General features: G+C 37.9%; 1 pseudogene; it reads right to left on the bottom strand.

Moving 5' to 3' along the window:
* Positions 1-1,678: 1,678 nt before the first annotated feature.
* Positions 1,679-2,284, bottom strand: LOC117134910 (annotated as a pseudogene).
* Between the last annotated feature and the right edge of the window lie 4,018 nt (positions 2,285-6,302).

The raw sequence follows: 6,302 nt of genomic DNA, 5'->3' as shown, positions 1-6,302 counted from the left end.
TTTGTTTTAGGTGCAGAGAGTAAACTTAGCAGCTGCCGCCTACACTAAGCTATCAATAATTTACGTTGCTTTAAGGCCAATTACAAGCGATTGGATGGGGCGTTGAGTGGGTGAGTGGGTGGGTGGGTTTGGGTGGTTGATATATGCAGCGCCTTAAGCTCGGCACGCTCGTAAATATGACACTTTATTAATTACTATGGAAACAAGTTTAAAATAAACTTTCAGCAATTAAAATGCAGTCAAAAAAAAAAAAAAAAAAAGAAAAACTTTATGCTAATAGTCAGTCTGCGGGTTGGGGGGGGGTGGGACGTTATGGGCATGGTCAGGCGATATTGTTGCAATTTTTAATTGCGAACTTTGGCTGCAGCCGTTTTCAACTCTTATAGCAAGTTGTAAGTTAAAGTTATTTATTCTATATATAGCAGTGCATTAACTGATTAGCAGATTTACAAGTTTGGATTTTAGTATGCGTCAAACGTTTGGCAACTATTTTTCTTAACGCATTTTTATTAGCGCTAAGGGAAGCCACAACGATCAAAAAACACCCCAAGGGAAAGGGAGCGAGAGAGAGAGAGGGAGAGAGAGAGGGGGGTGGACAACTTCAAAGCACGTACTCATTTAAACTGACGCGCCTGACGACAGGCTAATGGTGTTGGACTGATTGTTGTTGTTGTTGCTCTAACAACAGCATTGTCATATTAAAACCACACTGAGTGGGAGTGGCAATGGGTGCGGGTGTGGGGCTGGTCAACTGACTGACTGACAGACTCCCCGTTCAGTTGTCGTGCATAGCATTTTCTATTAACAGCCATAAAATCATGGGCTATGTGTTCTTTGGGCTCTTCGGCTGCTGTGCGGCTGTGCATGGGAGTTTATATTTTGAGCGTTTTATTGTTATTGTGGTGGGAACTGGAACTGGACTCGGCAATTTGACAGGACGCGCGCGCTTAAGTAAATAAAGTAGCAAAATAGAATAGAAATTTTCAGTTCAAACATGCTACAAATAATTTGTTTATGCTAATAAATGCAAATACATTGAGCATATAGTAATATACATTTATGTTTAATACATATGCAAGCAATAACAGTTAGAAGAACGTTGCTTGTCTAGACAGCAGTTCTTGAGATGAAATGGAAAAATGAATGCACGTTTTATAAAATAAAATTCAAATTAATTGAAACTAACCGCATAGCACTTAATGCCAGTTTTGCGGCAAAGCAACTAAATTTAAATTTATAAAACAAGCTATCTAGCAAATTTGGTATAAGTTGCATCGATAATCTCTGAGATCTTGCCGCTCATACTGTCAGACATGGCTCAATTTGTTTGCCATGCTTACAAAACAAACTTAAACTACAGTGAAAATGCATGTAGTAACTATCTAGCAAATTTGGTATAAGTAGCATCGATAATCTCTGAGATCTTGCCGCTCATACAGTCAGAAATGCTGATAAAGCATGTATGCCATGCTTACTGCTCTCTTTATTTAATTTTTCAGTCAATTTACAATAAAAAAAATAAAAGTAAAAAGCATGCAAAATAATAAAAGACTATATATCTAACATATGCTATAACTTTCAACCTTTCAGATTACTATACGCATGTTTAAAAATGTGCTTGGCTGAAATACGACGCAATGGATAAGATCAAGACCATTGACATCAAGTTCTTTAAGCTTTAAGCTGTTGACCAGCAGGGAAATGGAAATGGGAAATGCCTATAATCAGGCAGCGTTGCTACATCAGGCCAAATCCGCTCGTTGGGCGTTTTAAGTGTCCTGAATTTGTGAAACAATTGATCTATTCCAGAATCGCCTGGCAAGCAATTGACCAAATATCTACAGCACAAGAGTAACGTGGCGAACCAAGTAATATTTCCGGAGCTCGGTACCAGAGCGTTACAATAAAAGTCCAAAGTCGGCAACTTTAATTTGCCCATGCTGACGCGACGTCCATGGCAGCTGTAATTTGATACAGATAACTACGCACTAATTGTTTATACAGTTGCTAATCAGGCAGCAAGCAGTCCATAAATTGCTTAAGATCGTTTGACAAGTATTCAAATATTAAGCATAGACAATGCTCATTCTTGCAAGCAAACAATATTCAGATGTAGCAATTCTTTAAGTAAAGCAATTTCTCTAAGTGCAGCAGAGGGCGCAGCTTCATCTTTGCCAAACTGCACACGAATTTGCTTAATGGCAACGATTTGGACATTTTGACAATTTCGCGCTTTATAGACAACTCCTAAAATGCCCTCGCCAATTATTTCAAAGTATTCCATGCGATTTGCTTATGCATTAAGCGTTTGTATGTAAAGAATTAAAAGTTTATACTGCATTTATCAGCAAACAAACGTTGAACTGAAAAGAAAAAATGTTTATATATATTAAATAATTTCTATATAGACTACTCTGACAGTTTCAAAAGATTTATATACTGGGGAACAACAATTTGCTTAGCCAACTTAAATATTTGAGCAACCCTCTGCGCTTTAAGCTCAATCAATCTTTTTAACGCGCCGCCGCCTTCTCAATATGCAGCGCAATATTTTTGCCTTGTTACGTGTTTGTGTTGCAAATTGCTAAAGGCCAAGCTGCTTGGCCCAAAAGCAAATTAGGTTAAATGCAAAATACAATGACAGAACTGACCAGTTTGGCAGATTTCGTATAAAAAGGCTTATAAATATAAATATAAACATAAAGATTTGTTTGTCTGTCTGTTTGTCTGTCTGTGTGTGTGTGACAGCAATGTCAACAACAATGTCAGCAATTAAATAAATGCGTTCTATTGCTGCTGTAAAGCATTTAGACAAAGTAACTGTAACTGTAAGCAGTTAAGAGCTAACAGTTGGGCAGAGAGCGAGAGAGAGAGAGAGAGCGAGCCCATGAAAATGCAGTTGGTGCCAGGCAGTCCGCCAAATAGCAAAACACAGCAGCAGCAGCAGCAACAACAACAACAAAAAAAAAACGAGGCTGAAGAAATAATTTAGCTTAATTCAATGCACTGGCTATGCTGCGCCCAAAGGGGGAAGGGGGTGAGGCTAGGGTTGCAGTTTGGTGGCTGCTGCTGCTGCTTTGAAGGGCCGGCAGACGCTTCCTCTGTCGCAATTAGTGCAACATTGTTGAGTTTATTTACTTGTTGTTGTTGTTGTTGTTGCTGCTGCTGTCAACCCGCAGCGCAGCAACTTTGACTTTCAGGCATGGTTAGCGCTTGTTGCTTGCAGCGGCGCCAAAGCGCCTTTAAGCATGCTTTATGCAATAGCGAAGGGCAAGTTTAAGCGCAACGTTGCCACGTTGAAAGTGGATTTGCCACCACACCAAGCAGCTTTTGCTTTTATTTACATTTTTTTTGCCAAGCGCATCAAGTGGCAACAGCAACAGTCACAACAACAACAACAACAACAAATAGTATAATAAAAAAATTATATATACACCCTTGTGTACTGAAATGCGTTGTAAGCAATGACGATGATGATGACGCTGGTTTAGCTTATATTTCGTCTTTTTTTAGGGTTGCTGCTGAAGTTGAAGTTGAGCTTTTTTACTAAAGTTAAGTGTGCTTCACTTTTAATTTCTATGCGAGATGCCGTTACTGTGTTAGTTGATGAGGCCATTGTGAGCGCACACACACACACACACATACACATGTAGCGTGCTTTAAATATATTTAAATGCTAGCAAAACATCAAATAATTTATTTTTGTTGCCTACTTTTTTGGGCCTGCAGGGCCTTTGCTATAAAAACCAATCAGTTATATAGGCAAAAGAAAAGGGGTCAGCAAGCCAAAAGAAATTTCAAACTTTACAAATAACAAGCTCTGTGTGTGTGTGTGTGTGTGGGTGACGCAATTCAGTAATATTAAGTGAAACTGTTTGAGTAGCAGCTGCCCCAGCAGAAGCAAAAAAAAAAAGTTTTTCGGAAATAAAGCAATGACAGATTGTATTGCAAAAATCTTTGGTATAACCACTAAGCATATGCTTAGTGGTATAACCAAAAGCAGCAGCAGCAGTGTTGACAGTTGCACTTATTTGACAAACTAAAGCTAACATATCTAAAAATGGAATAGCATAAAATTGCTTACTAGCTAACAATTAAAGAATTTGCAACTTTAGCAAAATATTTTATAATTTTATGGCATAAGTTTGTTCCGATTTTTAGCTGAACTAATGCAAATGTTGCTAGATTACCTAGATTAACCTAACCTAACAAACAAATATTATGGTATATATAGTGTTAACTAGCTAGTTTTCGCTTTTTTTAATTTTATCTGCATTTGCATACAGCCCAAAGCTTTAAAATCAGTTTTTAACTTTATTAATTTTTATAATTACGATTTGCAATGCAAGCAAAGTGAAAGTAAGCAGACGCTCGTTTTCTCTCTCTCTCTCTCTGTCTCTGTCGCTATCTGTGTGTCTAAGCATGCATTAAATATACAAAACCTCATAAAACAAAGTTGGCCCACAAGCATTTTTAATTGATTTCCATGCCAATGGCCAATGGTCATCAGCTAAACCCCTAAGCCCACTAATGCCCACACACACTTACTCACTCTCTCTCTATCTCGCTCTCTTTTTTGCCAGCACTCAAGCGGCCCATTGATGTGTGATGTGTGTCTGAAAAGTTTACAATAATTTTTGCACATTCAATAGCCGCAACTAAACGCCAAATGCCAACGCCATGCGGTCGCAACAGGACGAAGGATTGCAGGACAGCAGCAGCCCAGCCAGACACAACTGTGACCGACAACCGACAGCAGCAGCAGCAGCAGCGGCGTTGACCAATGAGCACGCTGAGGAGGCAAAGTAAAAGTTTTGTTGGTTCGTTTTCTATTTTTTTTTTGTTTTGCTTTTATTTTTTTGGAATACAATTTTTTGAAAATGCTCACACACACACACATGTATGCAGTGGCAAAGTTCAGAGTTCAACGCATGATTGTGAAAATGGAATTGCCAAAGTTGCGAACGAGGGCGTCCAAAAAGTTGCACAATCCACAATTTCGATTTTCTTTTTGTTGTTGCCATTCGGTTTTTGTGTTTTGCACATTTTCTATATTTCCTACATTTTTGTTTTATTACTTAGCATTTTTTTTTTTTTGTATTTTATTTTCATTTGTCATGCGGCAAAAGTGCTTGGCTTCCTTTTTTTTTTGCATAATCTCCTGTAGGACATTTTGGCTTTATACTCTTTAGGATAGGAAAGGCAAATTTTTTAGAATTAAAAAAAAAAATGGTTTAAAACTAAATATACTAAATATACTATCAAATTCAAATGCTTAGTTATGCTGTTTATATGCTAAAATTAATATTTAATTTACTTTAAATAATTTTTTATATTTTTGCAGCTTTAATTCTTATTTAAATCACAAAGTTAATGCGTAGAGCAACTAGCTTTTGTCATGCACAAATTTTTTACATTTTAAATATATTTTATTTTATTTTTCGGTTGCTTGTCACTGCTTCAATGACAACAACGAAGGCTAAAGCGCCATTGTCATTTTTTATATGCAATTCATATTTCATATATATGTATGCATGTGTGTCTGTGTGTGTGTGTGTGTGTGCGTGTGCACAGCTGTTTGCAAATAATTTTAATTTCATATCTCTTTGAGCGTAAAAAACTTTCTAATTGAAATTGCCTTGCAGAAAACACTCGAAAGCATTGAAGTATTTAATTTCAATTACAAAATTAGCAAATGCCAATTACAAAACGGAATTTGAAACATTGCAGCACAAATTGCAGCTCAGCTAGTGTTTAAAATTCATTTACTGGCTACTTGATGCACAAAGTCGAGACTTGTTAAAAGTTAACTTGATGCTGGTGACAAAAGAGCGAGAGAGAGAGAGAGAGAGAGCGCATGGTCAAGCAATCAACATATGTAAGTAAAATCGCAAAAGGACTTTGGTATAAAAATTAAGCTCAATTACCAGAAATTTACAGCATCAATAAAATAACTGAAGAGTGCTCAACACAAAAATCATCACACACAAAGCGTAGGGCGGGGGCGAGAGCGGGTGCTACGTGTTTGACATGGTTGCCTAAGAAGACGCCCGCCCAACTGATGAGTGGGCGTGTGTGGGTGTGTGGGTGTGTGGGTGGGCAAACAAGTGTACGTACAAACTCATCACCGGATGCTGACATATTGAAACACGTACCGACAACATGCTACACCAAAATTATAGTCACTTCCTTGATTTTGATTTTGAGTACTAGCAACCAAAACGGGCACGAACCGAGAGCAAAGTGGGGCAGACTTGGGGCTGGGTGGGACTGTCTGCACATAAGCAGTTTGTAAGTGTTGC

The sequence above is a fragment of the Drosophila busckii genome, chromosome X (assembly GCF_011750605.1).
Source record: "Drosophila busckii strain San Diego stock center, stock number 13000-0081.31 chromosome X, ASM1175060v1, whole genome shotgun sequence".
Classification (NCBI taxonomy): Eukaryota; Metazoa; Arthropoda; class Insecta; order Diptera; family Drosophilidae; genus Drosophila; species Drosophila busckii.
The sequence above is the reverse complement of the archived record's forward strand: the minus strand, read 5'-3'. Positions and strand labels throughout refer to the sequence as shown.